Below are 11,528 nucleotides of genomic sequence, written 5' to 3'. Positions count from 1 at the left end.
GAAGTGCCTTAAACGTTGTTTCTCAGCGAGAGAAAGCTTTTTCATGCAGTTTCAAAGCAGAATGAGCCTTTTCAGTGTGTTTCTAGTTCTGGACACAAAAAGTCATATTAGAGCTCAAAAAGCACAAATTGCTTAGTTCTTGACTTTTCATGAGCAGAAATGCTGTTTTAGTGCTTCTGAGCAAATGAACTCAAAACAAGCCTAGAAGTGCCTTAAACGTTGTTTCTCAGCGAGAGAAAACTTTTTCATGCAGTTTCAAAGCAGAATGAGCCTTTTCAGTGTGTTTCTAGTTCTGAACACAAAAAGTCATATTAGAGCTCAAAAAGCACAATTTGCTTAGTTCTTGACTTTTCATGAGCAGAAATGCTGTTTTAGTGCTTCTGAGCAAATGAACTCAAAACAAGCCTAGAAGTGCTCTAAACGTTGTTTCTCAGCGAGAGAAAGCTTTTTCATGCAGTTTCAAAGCAGAATGAGCCTTTTCAGTGTGTTTCTGGACACAAAAAGTCATATTAGAGCTCAAAAAGCACAAATTGCTTAGTTCTTGACTTTTCATGAGCAGAAATGCTGTTTTAGTGCTTCTGAGCAAATGAACTCAAAACAAGCCTAGAAGTGCTTTAAACGTTGTTTCTCAGCGAGAGAAAGCTTTTTCATGCAGTTTCAAAGCAGAATGAGCCTTTTCAGTGTGTTTCTAGTTCTGGACACAAAAAGTCATATTAGAGCTCAAAAAGCACAATTTGCTTAGTTCTTGACTTTTCATGAGCAGAAATGCTGTTTTAGTGCTTCTGAGCAAATGAACTCAAAACAAGCCTAGAAGTGCTTTAAACGTTTCTCAGCGAGAGAAAGCCTTTTCATGCAATTTCAAAGCAGAATGAGCCTTTTCAGTGTGTTTCTAGTTCTGGACACAAAAAGTCATAGAGCTCAAAAAGCACAAATTGCTTACTTCTTGACTTTTCATGAGCAGAAATGCTGTTTTAGTGCTTCTGAGCAAATGAACTCAAAACAAGCCTAGAAGTGCTTTAAACGTTGTTTCTCAGCGAGAGAAAGCTTTTTCATGCAGTTTCAAAGCAGAATGAGCCTTTTCAGTGTGTTTCTAGTTCTGGACAGAAAAAGTCATATTAAAACTCAAAAAGCACAATTTGCTTAGTTCTTGACTTTTCATGAGCAGAAAAGCTGTTTTAGTGCTTCTGAGCAAATTGAACTCAAAACAAGCCTAGAAGTGCTTTAAACGTTGTTTCTCAGCGAGAGAAAGCTTTTTCATGCAGTTTCAAAGGAGAATGAGCCTTTTCAGTGTGTTTCTAGTTCTGGACACAAAAAGTCATATTAGAGCTCAAAAAGCACAATTTGCTTAGTTCTTGACTTTTTAATGAGAAGAAATGCTGTTTTAGTGCTTCTGAGCAAATGAACTTAAAACAAGCCTAGAAGTGCTTTAAACGTTGTTTCTCAGCGAGAGAAAGCTTTTTCATGCAGTTTCAAAGCAGAATGAGCCTTTTCAGTGTGTTTCTAGTTCTGGACACAAAAAGTCATATTAAAACTCAAAAGCACAATTTGCTTAGTTCTTGACTTTTCATGAGCAGAAATGCTGTTTTAGTGCTTCTGAGCAAATGAACTCAAAACAAGCCTAGAAGTGCTTTAAACGTTGTTTCTCAGCGAGAGAAAGCTTTTTCATGCAGTTTCAAAGCAGAATGAGCCTTTTCAGTGTGTTTCTAGTTCTGGACACAAAAAGTCATATTAGAGCTTAAAAAGCACAATTTGCTTAGTTCTTGACTTTTCATGAGCAGAAATGCTGTTTTAGTGCTTCTGAGCAAATGAACTCAAAACAAGCCTAGAAGTGCTTTAAACGTTGTTTCTCAGAGAGAGAAAGCTTTTTCATGCAGTTTCAAAGCAGAATGAGCCTTTTCAGTGTGTTTCTAGTTCTGGACACAAAAAGTCATATTAGAGCTCAAAAAGCACAAATTGCTTACTTCTTGACTTTTCATGAGCAGAAATGCTGTTTTAGTGCTTCTGAGCAAATGAACTGAAAACAAGCCTAGAAGTGCCTTAAACGTTGTTTCTCAGCGAGAGAAAGCTTTTTCATGCAGTTTCAAAGAAGAATGAGCCTTTTCAGTGTGTTTCTAGTTCTGAACACAAAAAGTCATATTAGAGCTCAAAAAGCACAATTTGCTTAGTTCTTGACTTTTCATGAGCAGAAATGCTGTTTTAGTGCTTCTGAGCAAATGAACTCAAAACAAGCCTAGAATTGCTTTAAACGTTGTTTCTCAGCGAGAGAAAGCTTTTTTATGCAGTTTCAAAGCAGAATGAGCCTTTTCAGTGTGTTTCTGGACACAAAAAGTCATATTAGAGCTCAAAAAGCACAAATTGCTTAGTTCTTGACTTTTCATGAGCAGAAATGCTGTTTTAGTGCTTCTGAGCAAATGAACTCAAAACAAGCCTAGAAGTGCTTTAAACGTTGTTTCTCAGCGAGAGAAAGCTTTTTCATGCAGTTTCAAAGCAGAATGAGCCTTTTCAGTGTGTTTCTAGTTCTGGACAGAAAAAGTCATATTAAAACTCAAAAAGCACAATTTGCTTAGTTCTTGACTTTTCATGAGCAGAAAAGCTGTTTCAGTGCTTCTGAGCAAATTGAACTCAAAACAAGCCTAGAAGTGCTTTAAACGTTGTTTCTCAGCGAGAGAAAGCTTTTTCATGCAGTTTCAAAGGAGAATGAGCCTTTTCAGTGTGTTTCTAGTTCTGGACACAAAAAGTCATATTAGAGCTCAAAAAGCACAATTTGCTTAGTTCTTGACTTTTTAATGAGAAGAAATGCTGTTTTAGTGCTTCTGAGCAAATGAACTTAAAACAAGCCTAGAAGTGCTTTAAACGTTGTTTCTCAGCGAGAGAAAGCTTTTTCATGCAGTTTCAAAGCAGAATGAGCCTTTTCAGTGTGGACACAAAAAGTCATATTAGAGCTCAAAAAGCACAATTTGCTTAGTTCTTGACTTTTCATGAGCAGAAATGCTGTTTTAGTGCTTCTGAGCAAACAAACTCAAAACAAGCCTAGAAGTGCTTTAAAACGTTTGTTTCTCAGCGAGAGAAAGCTTTTTCATGCAGTTTCAAAGCAGAATGAGCCTTTTCAGTGTGGACACAAAAAGTCATATTGGAGCTCAAAAAGCACAATTTGCTTAGTTCTTGACTTTTCATGAGCAGAAATGCTGTTTTAGTGCTTCTGTGCAAATGAACTCAAAACAAGCCTAGAAGTGCTTTAAACGTTGTTTCTCAGCGAGAGAAAGCTTTTTCATGCAGTTTCAAAGCAGAATGAGCCTTTTCAGTGTGTTTCTAGTTCTGGACACAAAAAGTCATATTAGAGCTCAAAAAGCACAATTTGCTTAGTTTTTGACTTCTCATGAGTAGAAATGCTGTTTTAGTGCTTCTGAGCAAATGAACTCAAAACAAGCCTAGAAGTGCTTTAAACGTTGTTTCTCAGCGAGAAAAAGGCTTTTCATGCAGTTTCAAAGCAGATCTAGCCTTTACAGTGTGTTTCTAGTTCTGGACACAAAAAGTCATATTAGAGCTCAAAAAGCACAATTTGCTTAGTTCTTGACTTTTCATGAGCAGAAATGCTGTTTTAGTGCTTCTGAGCAAATGAACTCAAAACAAGCCTAGAATTGCTTTAAACGTTGTTTCTCAGCGAGAGAAAGCTTTTCATGCAGTTTCAAAGCAGAATGAGCCTTTTCAGTGTGTTTCTAGTTCTGGACACAAAAAGTCATATTAGAGCTCAAAAAGCACAATTTGCTTAGTTCTTGACTTTTCATGAGCAGAAATGCTGTTTTAGTGCTTCTGAGCAAATGAACTCAAAACAAGCCTAAAAGTGCTTTAAACGTTGTTTCTCAGCGAGAGAAAGCCTTTTCATGCAGTTTCAAAGCAGAATGAGCCTTTTCAGTGTGGACAAAAAAAGTCATATTAGAGCTCAAAAAGCACAATTTGCTTAGTTCTTGACTTTTCATGACCAGAAATGCTGTTTTAGTGCTTCTGTGCAAATGAACTCAAAACAAGCCTAGAATTGCTTTAAACGTTGTTTCTCAGCGAGAGAAAGCTTTTTCATGCAGTTTCAAAGCAGAATGAGCCTTTTCAGTGTGTTTCTAGTTCCGGACACAAAAAGTCATATTAGAGCTCAAAAGCACAAATTGCTTAGTTCTTGACTTTTCATGACCAGAAATGCTGTTTTAGTGCTTCTGTGCAAATGAACTCAAAACAAGCCTAGAAGTGCTTTAAACGTTGTTTCTCAGCGAGAGAAAGCTTTTCATGCAGTTTCAAAGCAGAATGAGCCTTTTCAGTGTGTTTCTAGTTCTGGACACAAAAGTCATATTAGAGCTCAAAAGCACAATTTGCTTAGTTCTTGACTTTTCATGAGCAGAAATGCTGTTTTAGTGCTTCTGAGCAAATGAACTCAAAACAAGCCTAAAAGTGCTTTAAACGTTGTTTCTCAGCGAGAGAAAGCCTTTTCATGCAGTTTCAAAGCAGAATGAGCCTTTTCAGTGTGGACACAAAAAGTCATATTAGAGCTCAAAAAGCACAATTTACTTAGTTCTTGACTTTTCATGACCAGAAATGCTGTTTTAGTGCTTCTGTGCAAATGAACTCAAAACAAGCCTAGAAGTGCTTTAAACGTTGTTTCTCAGCGAGAGAAAGCTTTTTCATGCAGTTTCAAAGCAGAATTAGCCTTTTCAGTGTGTTTCTAGTTCTGGACACAAAAAGTCATATTAGAGCTCAAAAAGCACAAATTGCTTAGTTCTTGACTTTTCATGAGCAGAAATGCTGTTTTAGTGCTTTTGAGTGTGGGATATTTTCTATCCTTTGTGAATATATAATACTGATGTTTTATTTTTATATTTTTATACAAATGTTTTGTATTAATTCACTGTTTATTTTGAGCAATTATAATCAGCTATGGTATTTAAATACAAAATAGCAAATATATCTTTTAAGTAGTATGGTATTTTTGCAAGCAATATATTGTGCAAAAGAATGTTAGTTGAACAAGGAACTGTCAGCTAACGTCCCTGGCCTATATCTGCGTGCAGAAGAGTGATAAGCAAATTGCATGCTTGGGAGTTGAGAGGGTCAGGGGTCGTGTATGTCTCTCTTCAGGTTCTACAGGTCACAGATGGAATGAGGAGGTCAGCTTTCTGAAAAGAGGATACAACACCGAATGGGCAATGGAGTCAGATAACGCGAGGGGTGTGAACTGAAGAGGGACGACGATAAATATTGAGAACTGCTGGAGTGTGGACACACTCTCTTGTGTGAATGAACTCAGCAGCTGATGTTTGTATCATATGCATCTGTCGAATAAATGATTTGGAATATAAAGTTATGTCTCCTCTTCGATAAAAGAATGCGCATGGATTGCAGAAAATAATTAGCACAACAAATTGGTGACGTCCGACGTGATCGTTTGAGGAGATTAGAAGGAATTGGAAGTTTCATTATCCAGAAACGGAACTCAGATTAACACAGAGAGGCGCCTCTGAAAACAAAAAGGTAAGCAGACACCTATTTAATTAAAGCTCTGCTATTGACTATTCTGAAAGAACTGTGTTAATTCTGAGGAAAATTTCTGGATGTGTAAATTTTAGTGAAATATCAGTTTTGTAAAATTAAATGCATTGAAAATAATACTTTAAAAGACAGATTAATATTATACGTGTATGTTTTTTTGTACGTGAATGTTTATAAAGTTTGGGTTGAGTCCGGTAAATTACCACGTTTGGGTTGGAGTCCCTCCGGTGAAAGTCCAGTAAATTACCACGTTTGGGTTGGAGTCCCTCCGTGAGAGTCCGTAAATTACCACGTTTGGGTTGTAGTCCCTCCGGTGAAAGTCCGTAAATTACCACGTTTGGGTTGGAGTCCTCCGTGAAAGTCCGTAAATTACCACGTTTGGGTTGGAGTCCTTCCGTGAGAGTCCGTAAATTACCACGTTTGGGTTGGAGTCCCTCCGTGAGAGTCCGTAAATTACCACGTTTGGGTTGGAGTCCCTCCGGTGAGAGTCCGGTAAATTACCATAATTTGGGTGCACCCTCTAGTCGTCGAACTAGTAAATTTTTGTGCGAGTGAAAGGTTAAACAATTGAAACGAATATAACACGATCGTTGTATATATATAATTATATGTATATAGTATAATTCCTTGCTTGTGTATGTCAGTGCATTAAATCCGGTTGTTAATGTGGATATTTTAAGTAATTATTGCATTATTGTTAGTACATTGTTTTATTAAAAATAAGTGGAAGTGTTTATGTTGCATTATTGTGCTTAAAACTGTATAAGAGATAATTGCTAAATAGTAGAACTGTGTAGAATATTTAAATAAACAAAGAAGTATTGCGTGGAGGAAGATTGTAAAATGGCAGAGTTTGAGAAAGAATGTGATGAGTATGGATGTCCCCCTGTATTGACGCAATGGTTGAATGTAGTAGATATGGAAATAGCACAGACACCACCAAAAGATAAAAAGGGTAGAGAGAAGGAATTAGGTGAACAGTGGGAAACTATGGTAGTAGCATTTGGACCAGATATTGGACAGAAAACGGTTGCTTTAGGACCGAAAATAAGAGAATTAGAAAGAAGGGCACGTGTAAAAGTTATGCAGCATAGAGATAAGAAGAAGGATGTTCAGTGGTACAAAAAGGGTTCATATAAAACAGAGGGAGAGAAGTTAGATGATGAATTGAGAAAGTGGACCAGCATGGCAGTGACTGTAACAGCATTGGGCGTACCAAAGAAGAAAAAGGAAGTTGATAGTGCAGCAGCTAAACAGAGACAGGAAGTGAAAGTAGGAAGCCCACAGCCTAGTGCATCACTAGCTTCCGCCCCACTGTATCCGCCCTTACCAACAGCACCTACCACTTATGTAGAGAGACAGATGCCTTTGATGGAAGTGAAGGGAGGGCAGTTAGACATGGACATGCCATTTACTGAGATAGCTGATCAAGTAGGTAAAGATTTTATAGAAGCAAAGGATGGTTACACGGATATGATGAATAGTGTGGGAAAGATAATGGAAAAACTAGAAGAAAGATTAGCCGAACTGAATAGAGAAGGAGAAGGGCAGCAGCTTACATTTTGTGAGGGACAATCTGAAATTGAGAGAAGTGAGGACTGTGGGCAGAAAGGATTAGACGTAGTAGTTAAGGAAGATAAGGGATTATTGAGGGAAATATATGAGGTAAACATTATAGGGACTATGGACATCACAGAAGGTAAGAAACTGGAGAAAGAAAGGCCCATCGCTAGTCGCACTAGGTCATCAGCCAAATCACACAGGGAAAACAGCAGTGATGATGAGAGCATAGATGAATCAGACAAATCATATAAGAGTCAGTTGTATATACCCCAAATGCCATTAGTGACTCAGCGTGGTAACGTGCAGTACCAACCATGGACACACAGTGACATGTTAGCCATTGAAGGTAAGCTGCCACCTATTACTCAAGGAGGTAGCAGGTGGTTGAGTAAACTAACTACCTTATGTCACGGCACAGTACTTTCATTGGGTGACATTAGATGTCTGTTTGGTCAATTTATGACTCCAGCACAGATTGCAGAAATAGAAATGAATGCTGACTTGAGCCGGCTACCACACAACACACCATTGACACGTATCATGACACCACTCAGTAGGGCTTTGAGACAGAAATATCCAATTCCACCAACGACATATCAAAACATTACTTTTAAGATGAAAACTGGTGAGTCTGGCGCAGCATACATAATGAGATGTGGGGGAGAATGGGAACAAATGTTAGATGAAAACCATGCAGCCAACCCAGTTACAAGAGATATATTTCGCGCAGCTGTCCTAAAAGGTGCACCTGAAAGCGTTAAAGCTAAGATGGAGGACGACCCTGCCATCCCAGGTTGCACAAATGAGGTATGGGAAAGATATTTTGTACATCATGTAGATAGGGCTACAGCTAAATCAGCTAAAGATGCGGAAGAGACTGATAAATTAAAGAATCAGCTTCTTAAATTACAATTGGATGAAGCTAGAGCTAACCTAAATCAGAAAAAGGCCAAACAAATGCCACAACGTGAACCTCCCGTGACAGACTGGACACCACAAACACCAGCATATGTATCACCACCAGATGTTACTCCACCTTTTGCATACAGACGGGTGGGGGTAACAATAGGGGCAGGCAAAATTACAATAGACAGAGGTTTGGAGGCAGAGGGGATGTTTGTTTTGAGTGTGGGGGGTCTGGACACTGGCAACATGAATGCCCAAACAGACTACGAAGGGGATCTAGCTGGGGACCCCGTGGAGGCAATTCGTTTGGTCGAGGCAGAGGCCAACAACTGACTGGAGGTGGCTACGCAGCAGGCCAAGGTCAAACCCTGAGCCCTATGTCACAACATCAGATGCCATCATGGGCAACAGGAGGGGAAATGAATGAAGAGGCTCACAGAGACCTGTCGTGGGAGGAGGGGCCGAACCTCTCATGACTGTAGTGGTTAACAAAACACCACTACAGCTCCTTGTGGACACAGGAGCAACATACTCCACTGTGACTAAAGGCACCATTGAAGAGACTGATTTATCAAAAGACACTGTTGGAGTAATGGGTTTCTCTGGAGAATTAGAACGCTGGCCATTGACTAAACCTCTCACTGTGACTGTAGCCAGTCAACAGCTCTTACACTCATTTCTTTACTCTTCCAACGCACCAATTCCTCTTATGGGTAGAGATTTACTGGTTAAGTTAGGGGCAAATATATTATGTTCCTCGTAAGGGTAATTGTCACATTACCAAATGGCACTGAACATAACTGCTCTACACATGGACATACAGCACACAATCAATGGTTACTTAGGGGAACTGATAGGAATGAGGCAGCTGACATATACTGGGTAGAGTTAGACACAGACTCAGAATCAGAATATGGGGTTCAGCGCCTATATAACCAATGGCGGAAGTGGATAACACAGTTTGGTATTTTCTTACCACCACCAGACCCATTACACTGCACATTGTTTTATGACAGAAATGATGATCTGCTGTATCAGGAACTCTTTGAACAACATGAGGGCACCAAATGGTGTTTAAGAGGTATGGGCCTTTTGATTGGAAAAGAGGGTGTTGTTTCACCAGTTAATTTGACTAATGAACAAATGGAGTGGTACAAGATGTCTGATACAGCAGCACCACACATTTCTCTTGCACCAGTCCTAATCATGAGGCTAGGGAACTAGGAAGTATGACAAAACGACTATTAGCTAGTACTGATTGGGAACCAACCAATATTTATTGCATGTATTTTTCACCATCACAACAGGCATATAAATACAGCCATTACACAAATGACACTGGCACGATGACACACACGTGGGTCGACCGCTGTCACGGAAGGGAGAAAACAGATGGTGAAGGTGCAAGTGAATTGATTGAATCAATGCCAAAAGACCTTTGGTCTGCAGGTCCGACGGACGTTGGATTTTGTGATATTACTCCAGTCTCTTTCTCTCTGAAAACTGATGAAGCTGTTTGGGTCCCACAATACAGAAACAAGCGAGAGGCAGAACAGGGGGTAGCATCAACTGTAGAAGGATTACTTAAATCTGGGGTACTGATAGAACATGACTATGAATGGAACACACCAATTTTTCCGGTCCCTAAGCCAGGTACTGATAAATATCGTATGGTACATGATCTAAGGAAGATAAATTCCTAGTTTCAACACCTACAGTAGCAGTACCTAATCCTTACACTGCCCTGTCAAACTTAACACCTCTACAGAAATGGTTTACATGTATAGATTTAGCAAATGCTTTTTCTGTATTCCTATTGCTGAGGAATGCAAAGACTGTTTAGCATTCACTTATCGTGGTCAACAGTATTCATACAACCGTTTGCCACAAGGCTTCATTTTATCACCAGGCATTTTTAATCAGGTTTTGAAACAAATACTGCAGCCGCCGTGTGAAATGCCAGAAGACACAATACTGATTCAATATGTAGATGATCTACTCATTGCAGCTACGACACCACAAGATTGTATGACAGCCACAAAAAGTAGTACTGATAAAACTATACACAGCTGGATTCAAGGTCAGTAAAGACAAACTGCAACTGTGTCGTCCTACAGTTAGTTTTCTGGGCAGATTAGTGACTGCAGAAGGATCTGGACTGACTGGTTCACACCGTACAGACATATTAAACCATACAAGACCGATCACTGTGAAAGACATGCTTTCTTTCCTAGGTTTGACAGGTTTCAGCAGACAATACATTCCAATGTATGTGGCTTTAACTATGCCATTACGACAGCTTGTTAAGGAAGCTGGCATGAGAAATCTGACTACTACCCTCAGCTGGACAGCTGAGGCAGAAAAAGCATTCATTGAATTAAAAATGCAAATGTCACATGCCTCCCATTTAAACTGCCCTGACTACACTTTACCATTTTTCTTGGATGTTTCAGAGACGAAGACAAGTGCACATGGCGTGCTATTTCAGAAAGATAAAGGACAGAGGAAGGTTCTAATGTATGCCAGTGTATTACTAGATCAGATAGAACAACGCCAGCCTCCTTGCTCACGCTTCGTGGCTGGTCTGGCAAAGATAATTGACAAAACATCACATGTTGTTATGGCCCATCCACTGACTATTTTAACCACACACTCTGTTATGTCATTTGTAAATAGTAATTCATTTACCTTTTCACCACTGAGACAAAGACGTCTGGCCAAAATTTTTGACGCCCCAAACCTGACGTTTACACATGAAGGAATTAATATGGCTGACCTTGTGACTGATGGTATACCACATGACTGTGCTCCGCTAACTGATGTAGCTTCAAAAGCTAGGGCTGAACTGTCTGCGACGCCGCTATTAGATGAAGATGTTATGACATTGTTTACTGATGGTTGTTGCTTCAGGGATGAAGTAGGAGAGCTGAAGTCTGGATTTGCAGTAGTTAAAGAATTTAATGGTAGGTTTAGCACAGTGAAAGCAGGAAGGTTGACAGGAAAGCAGTCTGCTCAGAGAGCTGAATTGTTGGCAATGATAGAGGCCCTGCGCTTCGCAGAGGGACAGAAGGTTAACATTTACAGCGACTCTGCATATGTTGTTACTGCCGTACACATTGAACTTCCCAGGTGGAAGAGAATTGACTATGTCACTGCTACGGGACGTCCCATCGCGCATGCTAAAGAAGCAGAACAGCTGTCAGAGGCATTGGCAAAGCCTGCTGCAGTAGCTGTGATGAAATGTCAAGGTCATGCAACTTCTAACACATTCATTTCATTAGGAAATGCAGCGGCTGATGAAGCGGCAAAAAAGGCAGCTGGATATCTACCAAGTCAATGCCTAATGATGTCACAGCGTCAGCTGTCTGATTTGTTTCCTAATTTATCCAGACCTTATATAATTAAACAACAACACCTAGCTAGCCCATCAGAAAAGACTCAATGGTTAAACAAAGGAGCTATTAAGGCACATGATGGTTTGTGGACGTCACCAGATGGTCGTCCTGTGTTATCCTCATCATTAGCTG

The sequence above is a fragment of the Puntigrus tetrazona genome, chromosome 19, assembly GCF_018831695.1.
Source record: "Puntigrus tetrazona isolate hp1 chromosome 19, ASM1883169v1, whole genome shotgun sequence".
Classification (NCBI taxonomy): domain Eukaryota; kingdom Metazoa; phylum Chordata; class Actinopteri; order Cypriniformes; family Cyprinidae; genus Puntigrus; species Puntigrus tetrazona.
This window is presented reverse-complemented; position numbering follows the sequence as displayed.